The following is a 13,873-nucleotide window of genomic DNA, read 5'->3' as shown; positions in this document are numbered from 1 at the left end:
GCTAAACTGTGTCCACAACTCTCTACGGTTTCTTGTGGTCCCAGGCAGAGCAGTTGCCATACCAAGCGGTGATGCATCCAGATAGGATGCTTTCTATGGTGCATCGATAAAAGTTGGTGAGTGTCAAGGGGGACATGCCAAATTTCTTTAGCCTCCTGAGGAAGTAAAGGCACTGGTGAGCTTTCTTGGCCATGGCATTTACATGTTTGGACCAGGACAGGCTATTGTTGATGGTCACTCCTAGGTAGTTGAAGCTCTCAACCCTCTCGACCTCAGCACTGTTGATGTAGACAGGTGTATGTACACCTTTCCCCCCACCTTCCTGCAATCAATGACCAGCTCTTTTGTTTTGCTGACATTGAGGGAAAGAAAGTCCTAAACCAGTGAGGTTTGACCCTATGATGCAATGATTATGGATTTGACTCAGAATCCTCCAGTTTACAGCATTAACTGTTCTATCTTCCTCTGTAATCCTCCTGGATTCAGACCATTTTACCAAGGAACCAGAAGGAAAGCAGGAAAGCATGTGATTAGAGCAGGTTGAAAATATTAGTAAGTAATTCCATTAACCATTCGCTAAGACTGGGAGAGGTTACATTGAAGTTACAGCTTCTGAGTTCCATTAAGCAGACCCATACGGTGCACACTTAATTCCTTCCAGATAAAATAGTTAATCTTGAGAGTAGAGGATTCCAAAATTTACAATTAAATGTGTTAAAAGCAACCTCAATGTTTTCTGTGATGTTTCCAATCACCTGAATGTGGCACATACCCTTAATGACCTGGACCTAACTCCAGAGCTCTGTGTATCAGTTAAACGTTTACAGGACAACTCTCAGATTAAACCTTCTGAATGCAAAGGATGAATCTTTTTCCTTTTATGGGGCACATGCATTGCTGGCCAGGCCGATATTTATTGCCCATCGCTAATTGCCGCTGAACTGGGTGGTTTGCTGTGTCATGTAATCTCAACCACAATGTACTGGGTCTGGAGTCACAGAGAACTGATACCAGGTAGGGCCAGCGGAGGATGCTCCAATGCACAGCAGACAACCAGACAAGCTTTCAGGACTAAGCAGCTTTGCAGTCACCAACCATGGTGTCAGTTTTATATTCCAGTTTTGATTTTTTAAATTAATTAACAATTTAAATCCCCTTCCTGCCATGACTCCATGTCATTAGCTCAGGGTTCTGAATTATTAGTCCGGTGACATATCTATTAGGTTATAGCACAAGGAAATTAATGTATGTAGAAATTAATTCATTCCCCAGTATCACGTGGAATCATATTGCAGGCAGAAATTGAATTAATTACATTGCTTGTAATTACAGTACTTAAGATGTCCTGCTTTTTTGAACAATTTAACATGCATCTGGTTGAATGGGGGTTAAGCATGTTCAATAGATAATTTTCCTTACTTGTGCGGGCGTTGACCTTCTTCAGATCAATAGCATCTTTTACATCCACTTGAGGGAGAACAATTTAACCTGTTATCTGGAAGGCAGCAGTTGTAACACTCTCGTCACTGCTGCACTGGATAATCAGCCTGGATTTATATCTGAGATGAGGTTTGAAGCACAACCATCTGACTCAGAGACAAAAGATTAATAGTGAAAGCCAAACTCACTGTGTGAAATGGAAGTCCCTGTCTGACTATGGCAATGGTAGCAACCAGACCATATTTTTTTCCCACTTGGAAGCAGCAGAGGTGGACCCCAATTCATCCTGTGAGCTGCATTGTCTCCACCAGTAAAACCTTTATTTAAGTTGGTGAACCAGGAGCAAAACCAAGTGAACGAAAGATTCTGCTTCTGTCGGACTTCTCTTCCCAGAAAAAAGGAAGTGTAGCCTCATGAGGTATCATGTGCATGCAGAATGTGGGTATTTTCCACAGAAAAGGCTGCTTAATAAGCATGAAACTGACTAATATTTAGACAGCCCATGTAAGAAACTTAAAAGTGAGGGGATTCTGCAAATTCATCAAGGAATTCCATGAAATTTTCCATGGTTTCAGGTGGTGGGCACATGCTCAGAAGGAAGGAGTAATGCTAAGTCCCAGCCCTCAGGGTCTTTACAAAGTGCCTGTCAATAACAGCCACAAGTCCAAGCATCAAAGGAGTCATAATGAGCACTGACTGTGGCATCTCTGACCGATCAATCCTCTGAGCTGAAAGAAAGCCGGCCCTCCGGTTGTGGACATTTATTGCAGACTGATTATTCTGCTCGGTTCAGAAACTCAAACTGCGTCAATCCCTCCGACAGCAACTAACGCTTGTGCACGGGACATCTTCTTGCTGCCTACCAGGTGGCTGCTTCCACACACTTTAGATCTGAAGCGTATGAGGGAGCACAGGATACTGTACAACTTTAAAATTAAGACCTGAGGGGAAACATCTTTATTCAAATGGCCCCTTACAGACTACATCATTACTCAACTCATTCTCGTGTGGGAGCCGCGAACGCTGTACCCTAGACTGTCTCAGTATTTAACCAGATGGTCCTCATAGTAAACACTGAGAAAGCTATTTGGATCCTGCCCAGGATATCATTTTTATAGGAGCCAGGTTGCAAAGATGAGGGCTGTGGCTCTCTAAACCAGTCACTAGACAAAGGATGGTTCATTCATTGACATATCATAATGCTACATTGGTACCAGGTGGCAGAAAGAGATCCCTGCAAAAGAAGTGAAGGTGCAGGTTACAGAGGGAACCACTGCTGGTGCTAATTACAATCAAGTTGCATATTAGAGGCAGTGGATTAAATGGATCTGTGGCTCTCCCACATTAAAGCAATTCACTTAACACTTCTTTAAAATTTGACAAAGCTCGTCATGTCTTGACTTGGAATGCAGCGCAGCACAGTTTGTAAATTTGGAGAAATCCTTCAAAAGGAAGCAAGCAAGCAAATGCAGTGGAAGGGAATTCAGACTAAAGCCCTTCATGAAAGCAAGGAATTTCATTGCACCCTGGTGTATGTAACAATAAATTAATCTGAATCTGAATCCAATCAGTGGGAGAAGGGGTTTCCAACCCAGCAGTTACAGATGAAACAGGTTCTTTAGAAATCACATGCTGTAACCCTTTCTGTTTACGGGAGCTCATTTGGCACAGGTTTTCAGCAGTAAAGTTAACCAGGCAAGGTTAACGAGGAAAGTAACAAACTGCTCCGATCACAATGACAGAATGATCGATGGTCCATGATCCATTGTGGCGAGTGGTGGGTGTGGGTGGTGTGGAGGGTGAGCAGTTGGGTGAGGGAGGGGTGGAGTGAGCGGTTGAGAGAGGAGGAGATGGCGGGGGTGGGGGAGATGACCTTTGTTGGCTTGGGTTTGCGGTGATGATTCAGGGAAGAGGTCTGAGCGGGCTGGAGTGGATTGGAGACAAGAAGCACTGAGGAGTGAGGCCTCTGAATAGGCTGAAGGTTGGGCCAACCTGTGAGTCCTTGAAGGAGAGTGGATACAGGTTTGGAGTGAGGTCTTGAGAGTGAGTGAGGACATGGTGCAAGAGGAGAAGTGACATCAAGGGGAGTAAGGACAAAGAGGTAACACCCTGGGGTGGAGGTGACCTGGTAGGGCAGACACGGTAGTATAGCAGTTAGCATAACAGTATTACAGTGCCAGAGACCCGGGTTCAATTCCGGCCGCTGTCTGTAAGGAGCTTGTACATTCTTTCCGTGTCTGCGTGGGTTTCCTCCGGGTGCTCCGGTTTCCTCCCACATTCCAAAGACGTACGGGTTAGGAAGTTGTGGGCGTGCTATGTTGGCGCCGGAAGCGTGGCGACACTTGCGGGCTGCCCCCAGAACACTCTACACAAAGAAGCATTTTATTGCGTGTTTCGATGTACATGTGACTAATCAAGATATCTTGTCTTATCTCGTGGTGAGAGAGAGAACATGGAGGGTGCTCAGAGCCGTGGGCAGTATTTTAAAGGGAAAGAGTGGTCTATTGGGGACTGAGGGAGCTTTGCGTAAAGGAAATGAATGTTCAGGGAGAATGGGTGCTTAGGGGGCAGAACACAAGGGAGCAGTGACTGCATGGACAGAACATGAACACTGGAGAGTGCGGTAAGAAGTTTGGAATGTGGGGAGAGTTGAATGGGAGAAGTTGTATTGGACAGTCATTGGAAATAGCTTGGATTTCAACTAACACATTTGGACACGGCAATCTATTGGAGCCTTTTTAACTTTTATTTCAGCCCCCCACCCCCCAATTTCTCACTTCTTTTTCTTTTTTCCCTTTTCTTTGGAGCAGACTCGATGGGCCGAATGGCTTACTTCTGCTCCCTTGTCTTGTGATCTTGTGGATTATGTCTGTCTGTGGCTAATGAGATTTCTATTAGAGTTATAACCTCTCCAAGATCTCTTCTAAGGCACAAATATATACTTCAAGCAGAAAGCTCAAGCTGCATAATTTAATGGACTACATTTTAATGCCAACTGATATGTTCCCCTCCTGAACCAAACACCACACTTGCACTCTCTCCCAATGCCAGATATGAGCTCCCAAACTGAAGATACCATTACCTGATCCTTCTACCTCTCAAAAGCATTGGAAAGCCCCCAGTTTTCTTTGCTACTTCTACGGTTATATTTCACCCAAACTCAGATCATGTCAAGCAAGTGGGACGAGCTTCTAGAACTGGGGGACATAGTCTCAAGATTCGGGGGAATAGATTTAGGATGGAGATGAGGAGAAACTGCTTTTCCCAGAGAGTAGTGAATCTGTGGAATTTTCTGCCCAGGGAAGCAATAGAGGCTACCTCATTAAATATATTTAAGACACAGTTAGATAGATTTTGGCATAGTAGGGAAATTAAGGGTTATGGGGGAAAGGCAGGTAGGTGGATCTGAGTCCATGGTCAGATCAGCCATGATCTTATTGAATGGCGGAGCAGGCTCATTGGACCAGATGTCCTACTCATGCTCCTATTTCGTATGTTCTTAGATGGGCATCTTGGTGAGCATGGACTAGTTGGGCTAAAGGGCCTGTTTCCTTGCTGTATGACTCTATGACAAAAGTGAAATTTGGCTTTTCAAGCATTTAAAACTGGACCACATTGCTGATTTACTCCACAGTTGCACAATGCCAAACAAAGTAAACAAGCAATTATCCTGGATAATCTTCTCTTATTTTTAACTGGAAGCTACCTCCACAAGTTGCGGATTACATACTACAAGGAGCCTTCGCATTTCTCTGCTCCTTTTATGATTGGTTGCATGTTGAGACTAATATTCCCTTGATCAGCTTATTATATTTTGTTACAGGGAGACATAGATTCATACAGATCTTTCTCCGTCTCAGAAAATCCCAAAAATCATTTTTGCCTTTAAAGAATAGTCACAGTTATAATGTAGGAAACATGGCAACCAATTTGTGCAGAGCAAGCTCCCACTAACAGTAAACAATAACGACACAACAATCTGAGTAATGGGGATTGAGAGATAAATATTGACCAGGGGGCAAGAGTTAATCAAAATATGATTAATAATAAGATTTCTTACACCACCCTAGAGGGTCCACTTGACCTCATCTTAACATCTTATGCAAATGCACCTCCAACAGTGCAGTGCTGCCTACACTTCTAGGACTCAGAAGCGATAGTGCTACAGGCTGCCTCACAGCTTATACTTAAAGGCATTGAACCAGCCCCAAGAGGTATCAATGTATAGTGTAGACTAATAACTTACCAAACAAAATATTGCTGATGCTGGAACTATGCATAAAATCTGCATGAAACTCCATAGCAAACACATAGAGGAAAAATAAATTATTAAATTAAATGGCCCATGAGGAGTAATGACTTTTATGCAGATAATATAAAATTGATTTTTTGGTAATATCTTTACCCATACAGACGTCTTCTGTAAATGTTTCATGGCCAATATGCAATAGTAATCCTCATGGGCTGGAATTGGAATTGGAATTGAACATAGTACAGCAGTGGACAGGTCACTCGGTTCACAATGTTGTGCTGATCTTGATGCCGATTTATGCTAAGTGTCCTCCTGCTGTTTATCATCCATATCCCTCCATTCTTTTCATATTAATGTGTTGGTTTATTAAAATCAAATTGGTTTATTATTGTCACACGTATCAAGATACAGTGAAAGGCTTTTGTTTGTGTACCATCCAGACAGATCATTTCATTCCTTACACAGTGATTCAACCTGGTTTAAACCTGTTTATGAATTGGGTGGAAATTAAGCTGCTCCAAGTTTAGAATGCAGACTGGAATTTTATAAAAGTCAATAAGTGCAAATAGTGCAAGTCTGAAATATAAATAGAAAATGCTGGAAGCACTTGACAGGTCAAGTAGCATCTGTGGAGACATTTCACCTCATCAAGTCGTGGGAAATGTTGCAAAGTGATATTTTTTACTTGTTGAAGATTCATTGGAACAGGAATAAGTAAGGAAACGCATCCACAGGTACAGGCATGTCCAAAGGGAATTGCACACTGCCAAGGATTAATGTGACTGTTCAATTATTACTGGCCAAGAAAAGACTGTATGGGAGAAATCTTGGGTCAGTTCTTCCTGTTAGCTGAGGTATAAAAACTCCACTGCGTTGATGAATGATTATCTGATTTAAAGGTAATTCACATTAGCTGAGTTCTTACTTATTTTTAACACTGAAGTGCCACTGGTAAAGAGTGGCCAGCACTCTGGCTGTTAACTGCAGGCCCTATAAAGTAAGTGCCAGTGCTCTAGAGAGCCATTGGCATTGGAGGGCCATGACTTCCATGAGCTCTTGGTAGCCTTGACCTTTTCTCTGAATTAATGCAGTCAGAGCAATCCCATTGTGCTATCAATGATGAGTTTACCACAATATAACAGTAACTACACTGAAAAGACGCTTAGTCATTGCTGACCAAGAGAAGACGATGTGAGAGACGTGAGATTGTCTGGAGTTACAAACGAACTGCCAGGGTGTGGGGCGAGGAATTGTTAATGTTTCAGGTCAAGACCCTGAATCAAGACAAAATGGAGAGGGAAGGTGGCCAATATAAAGAGGAGAGGGGGAGGGGCGAGACGGTGATTGACGAGTCCACCAATCACCGTCAAATTGGCAAATTGTATCTAATATTGGCTTGGCAATAGAGTCATAGATTCATACAGCATAGAAACAGGCCCTTCAGCCCATCGCGTTCATGCAGACTTGTGGGGACCCATCCGAATTAATCCCATCTTTCAGCACTCGGCCCAGAACTCTCTCCCAGATTCGTGTTCCTGTATCATAAAGCAATACATATGCCAAAAATGTGTAAAGATTTTAATGTAGCATTGGTAGAATCATGACCAAAACAAAAGGCTAAATATGCTGGTCAATGGGTTAGTCAGCTTTGGCAGATTGGTCCACTATGTATTAGATCTAAATTCCATTGATAGACGATCATATCTTCATCAGGACTGTTGAACCAAATAATTATGAAGCAAACAGAACAATTGTGTCAATAAGCCCAATGATCCTCATAAATCTTGGTCAGTTCCTGTATGTTTGGTAGTAAACATAAGACAGTTCTGTAACAACTTCAGCTCTGTGTATTTTGGAAACATGATCAGTGCTTCAGAAGTTATCTGCACAACCAGCAGAGTTGTAGTGAAATCTCCTGGTTCTTTGCATAGTACAACAAACTGGTAGTCTCAGAACAACTATGTTCAACACAGTTAAAATGTGTATCCTCCTTATTGGATAATAGTCATTTTAATATATTTTAAGAAGATTACTTGAGGCTATAATAAACAAGCCTTGGCCTAAATTCTAAATCCAAATTGACTGATATTAAGTTTATATTTAATATAAGTTTAGAAGTTTATAAAATTATGAGAGGCATAGATTGGGTAAACAGTGAGGATCTTTTTCCCAGGGTAGAAATGTCAAGTACCAGAGGACGTACATTGAAGGTGAGCGGGGGAAAGTTGAAAGGAGATGTGTGGGGCAAGTGTTTTTTACAAGAGACTGGCCTGGAACGGGCTGCCGGGGTTGGTGGTGGAAGCAGACACGATAGTGGCATTTAAGAGGCTGCTAGATAGACTCATGAATATCTAGGGAATGGAGGGATGTGGGTCATGTGCAGGCAGAAGAGATTTAATTTAATTTGGCATAGTGTTCACCACAGACATCGTGAGCCAATGGACCTTTCCCTGAGCTGTGCTGTTCTATGTTCTACGATCTAGAAAATGTTCTGCTGACTAAGTTCAAACCCAGGTACTCTAAATTTTAGGAAATGGGCAGTGAGCTTCCACAAGGCTCAGTATATGGACCACAACTATTTGCCATGTTTATAATTGACTTAGACGATGTAGTAGAAAGCTACATCTCCAAGTTTTCTAAAGGTGCAAAGATAGATGGGATCTTAAGCAGTGTAAATGTATTTGATAACAGCTCAGTATTAATGGCTGAATGAATGAAAAACAGCGCGACAAATGGATTTCAATGTAAGCAAATGTGGTCTTACAACCGGACCTCGGAAAACAATTGAAATCTCTCTAAACTGTGTAAAGGTAGGCGCATGGGAGGTCCAATGTGGTGTAGTGGTCCATGCGTATAAGATGTCATGACGAGGCACCAGAAAACAATCAAAAATGCTGATGGGATTCTGGCCTTAGTATCCAGAGGAACAGAGTAGGAGGGGATGGAAAACAAACTACAGCGTTACAAAGTGCTGGCAAGAACATGTCTGGAGACTGTGAGCCGTTCTAGGAAACACAGTCTGGCCCTTGAAGGTAATGCAGCATAGATTCATCAGAATGATAACGCGGACTCAAGGGGTTAAATAAACAAGGGTTGTATTCTTGTAATTTAGAAGGTTAATGGGTGATTCAGTTGGCTTCTTCTGTAATGTCTCCCATGTTAAATCTTCTTGAGAAAACGTGATTTTTTTGTGGAATAAGGATAAATGGAAAGTATTGCTGCTGGTTGGGGTGTCTGAGACTTGAAGACAAAGTCCAAAACCTAGAACTAGGTCTCTCAGTACTGAGGTCAGCAAAGTTAAGATAAGATAAGAAAAGATCTTTATTAGTCACATGTACATCGAAACACACAGTATAATGCATCTTTTGCATAGAGAGTTCTGGGAGCAGACTGCAAGTGTCGCCACGTTTCCGGCACCAACATAGCACGCCCACAACTTCCTAACCTGTACGTCTTTGGAATGTGGAAGGAAACCGGAGCACCCGGAGGAAACCCACACAGTCACGGGGAGAACGTACAAACTCCTTACAGATAGCGGCGGGAATTGAACCCGGGTCGCTGGCGCTGTAATGACATTACGCTAACCGCTATATTTTCTACAAGTAGACTATGGTCAAAATTTGGAATATTCTTCTGCAAATAGCAATCGTAAGTCGGAGATTGACAGACCTGGGGAATGGGACACAGGCAAGAAGGGTCACAGATCAATCATTGAATGGTGAACCAAGCTCAAATGCTGTGTGGCTCCTGTCCTTATCCTCAAATATTCCTGTGAAAGGAGAGAGACAGTGGGAATGGAGCAGGGTGAAAGTCCAAATTAGTCCGAAGTACCCACATAACTCATCCTGAGATTAATAAGGCTTTGAGAATTGTATCATGTAACCTCCTGTTCTCCATGTACTTTAAAACCCCAACAATCTCCTTGGAGTTCAGAAGAATGAGGGGGGACCTGATAGAAACACTTTGAATGTTAAAAGGCCTGGACAGAGTAGATGTGGCAAAGTTGTTTACCGTGGTAGGGGAGTCTAGTACAAGAGGGCACGACTTCAGGATTGAAGGGCCCCCATTCAGAACAGAGATGCAGAGAAATTTCTTTAGCCAGAGTGTGGTGAATCTGTGGAATTTGTTGCCACGGGCGGCTGTGGAGGCAAAGTCATTGGGTGTATTTAAGGCAGAGATTGATAGGTATCTGAGTAGTAAGGGCATCAAAGGTTATGGTGAGAAGGTGGGGGGGGAGTGGGGCTAAATGGGAGAATGGATCAGCTCATGATAGAATGGTGGAGCAGACTCGACGGGCCGAATGGCCGACTTCTGCTCCTTTGTCTTATGGTCTTATGGTCTTATGGTCTTATGGTCAGTCTGGCACACTCTGGACAGATTTTTCAGACATTTGCATGTTAATTCTATTCATACCCCAACACACCTTTAATTCACTTTTTTTTTGAGATACTACATGGTATTATAATAAATTTTCCAATGAACCTTTTAAATATGAAGGGAAGATGGGAACCAGAGCCCCAGTCTGTTTCAAGGGAGTGTGGGAACCAGGGCCCCATTGAGTGGGTAGCTGGTGTCCGTGAACTTCAAGGGAAGTGCAAGAACTGAGCAACCTGTGAGATGAAAGAAACTGTGGCAAACCTCACCTGGTGAGTCTGATGTCAAACCGTTGGGATTTATGAATATTCAGATAGCCGAATATCGGAGCTTTAATGTACTTATCACCACAGTGTGAGCAAAAAAAAACTGCTGGAGGACTCAGGGGGTTGAGCGGCCTCTGTTGGGGGAAAGGAACTGTCGACGATTCGTGTCAAAACTCTGCAATAGGACTACCTTGTGACTACCAAGAGACACCATCTGTCTGGTAGTGGAGACGCACAGAAAATGATGCCTCTCTCTCTATAAGTTCTTTTTAAGATATCCTTATTAGTCACGTGTACACCGAAACATAGAGTGAAACGCATCTTTTGCGTAGATTGTTCTGGGGGCAGGCCACAAGTGTCGCCACACTTCCAGCGCCAGCATAGCATGCCCATAACTTCCTAACCTGTATGTCTTTGGAATGTGGGAGGAAACTGGAGCACCTGGAGGAAACCCACGCAGTCACGGGGAGAACGTACAAACTCCTTACAGACAGTGGCCGGAATTGAACCCAGGTCACTGGCGCTGTAAAGCGTTACGCTAACCACTACACTACCATTACTGGCTATCCTTCAGTTTTAAAAATTACTGATAGTGATCAGAGTTAAGAGAGAATGAACAAAGATCATATCTCATTATATAAACTATAGCCCCACCTGTTTTCGCAGTTGAACTGCAGTCCATCTACCAGGGAGTTTGCCTCACACATTTGATCTTTCTGTGGGAAGACTTCCACAAGGACTTTTTTTTTTGCCAGTTTTTGGTCAGAGCGAGTGGAACCCCTGGTGATTTTGCTTGTCCAGTTTCTATACTTATGACTGAAACCTTGAAACCATTGTTACAAGGAGAGTTGAATATAAAGTGGGGAGGTTGTACTTCAGTTGGGTAGGGTATTGGTGTAGCCACATCTGGAGTACTGTGTATAGTTACTTAAGGAAGGTCGCTATTGCATTGGAAGCACTTCAGAGGTTTCTTAAACACATATCAGCTTGGCCAGCTGCAGTCCTATTTTAGAGGGATATGGGCCAAATGTGGGCAAATGGGACTAGCTTAGCTGGGCATCTTGGTTGGCATGGATGAGTTGGGCCGAAGGGTCTGTTTCTGTGCTGTAACATTCTATGACTCTATACCTGGAATGGGCAGGTTGCTTCTTGAGGCAAGGTTGGACAGGATAGATTTGTATCCTATACTCTGTTCTTCCTGGAGTATAGGAGAACAAGAGAATGATTGGAACATCAAAGATTCTGAGGGATCTCGACGGAGTAGCTATGGAGATGTGATTTCCTCTTGTGGGAGAATCTAAAGCCATGGAACACATAAAAAAATAAAAGATTGCTCATTTAAGAGATGAGATCTTTTTTCCTCTCAATCAATTGTGAGACTTTGGAAACTCTGCCTCAGAAGATGATGGAAGCCAAATCATGAATATTTTTAAAGCAGGGGTAGATATTTGATAAACAAGGGGATGAAAGGTTACCGTGGTAGTCAGAAATGCAGAGTTAAGGTTACCATTAGCTGACCTCATTTAATTTCGGGGCAGGCTTGAGGGGCCAAGTGGACCATACTTGCCAACTCATTCATACAAAGAGTGGGATTTCTGTCAGTCAGCACACAGCCCATCACAGCCTTAACCCTCCTGTCAGCCTGAAAACAAATGTGTGCCAGGAAAGTGAACAACTGGCATATCAATTCAGCAGGCAGAAAAACTGTGGAAGTGTGCATTAAGATTGACACACTGCTATCAAAAGGATCAGCCCCACAACAGGGGTATTACAGATAAATCTAGAATTAAGATAAGACGGTGATCATTAAAACAGATCTTCGAAGTGCTGTTTGAAGAGCAGATAATCAGATTTACAACTCACTGGATGGGTTGTGAAGCGTGTGACTGCCACTTTGAATGCTAAGCTGTCTAACCCATTATAAAGAGCCCAGGTGCAAACCTCCAGTGCCTGTAGCTCTCACAGAGACATTTTCTACCTGTAGTCAAATTTCCTCACTCCACTCCCTTTGTTTTTGCCCAGCCGTCATAGATAAATCAGTCTTCGATCCCATCCTGACACTCTGCAAACAAAATCAGTGCAACGGCAGTTCGATATTCATGCACTTTTCAACAAGGTTTAATTTGTGCTGCTTTATGGATTTCCTTATGGAAGCATCATTCTGTACACAGTGTAAACTTTTTTTATTGTACAACATCTCCATAGTTCAGACACTGTGATGATGAAACTAATTTTTAATTGTTTTATAAATACATTTCGATCTTTTGAGTTTCACTGTGGTAATTTCCAAATGAGGGGCATCTATAAAATTACCAGAAGTGACATATACAGATAGACAAACTACTCAAGGATGCAGTGTTATGGAGCCCAAAACAACATGAGGTGGTTACTGTGAAACAAGAGGTTGTACTGATCAAATCCTCTGCTTTTTTTAAACAATGCCACAAAAAATGAACTCCAAAAACACTAATAAATAATTTAAAAAAACAAGTAATTTAAATAATAAAATATGTTCTACACACAATGGAAGTTCTCATGCCTGAAAGGTTGGGGAAGGGTCAGGAAACCAGAAATGTGGCTAAATAATGTCACTGGGGGAAAAAAGTCATAAATGCTACACATTATAGCACAGGTTTGTTTACAAGTTGGTGACCAATATAACAGACACAACTATAAAATTTCTACACTCGTTCTAACATAAATACAGAATATATAAATTTACAATACATACAGCCATACTGAAATTATGAACGTGACCTTTAGTAAAGGAGAGGGAGGTTTGCTCAAATTTTGTTCTAAGCTACTGGCACACCAAACTGTAAGAAAATTCGCTGTACATAATTTTATACAGAATTTATATTAAACCCATTTTCATGAACTTGTACAATGGAAACATATTCAGACAAGTGCCATTCTGGGAAATGGTTTCACTTCAAAGTTGAGCCACTGGAATACACCCATAAGTTACTTCTGCCACTCTACCCAGTTCTATACACCATTTTAGGAGGATTGATGTAAAGATTCTTCAGTGAACTTAGATCTCGTTTCCATTCAGGGTTGACTTTAATGGGTTCCTCAAGTGACTCTGTTGGTTTTATTTTTTGACTAATACAGTATTTTTCAGACTTGTAACCTCCAACAAGTATGTAATTACTAAGGAATAATTAACTCCAGTGAAAAAGATTAACAGGGAAAACATTTGACAATTCACATGTTGGGAATTAGCTCTTTACTGCTCCTGACAACTAGTGTGAAGCAGAATCTATTAACTAAACAGTTCTAGATTCAGGGATATTAATATGAAGTAGAAGAGTGAGCAGCATGTTCTTTAAGCAAGACAGTTTAACAAACAGAATGGCATTGGAAAGATGGCCCTCAAAAATATTAATATTTAAGTTTGTATGTGCCCAGGCATTACTGCAGCACTAGGAACTCTCAATATACTGGCATAATCAATCATCATTCTGCAGACTGTGTCTCCCACTTTCCTCAATAGAATGACATTGGAATCACCATATAACTTGATGCATCCATACAGCAA

This window comes from Pristis pectinata, chromosome 23 (genome assembly GCF_009764475.1).
Source record: "Pristis pectinata isolate sPriPec2 chromosome 23, sPriPec2.1.pri, whole genome shotgun sequence".
NCBI classification, from domain to species: Eukaryota; Metazoa; Chordata; class Chondrichthyes; order Rhinopristiformes; family Pristidae; genus Pristis; species Pristis pectinata.
Note: the sequence above shows the minus strand (reverse complement) of the source record.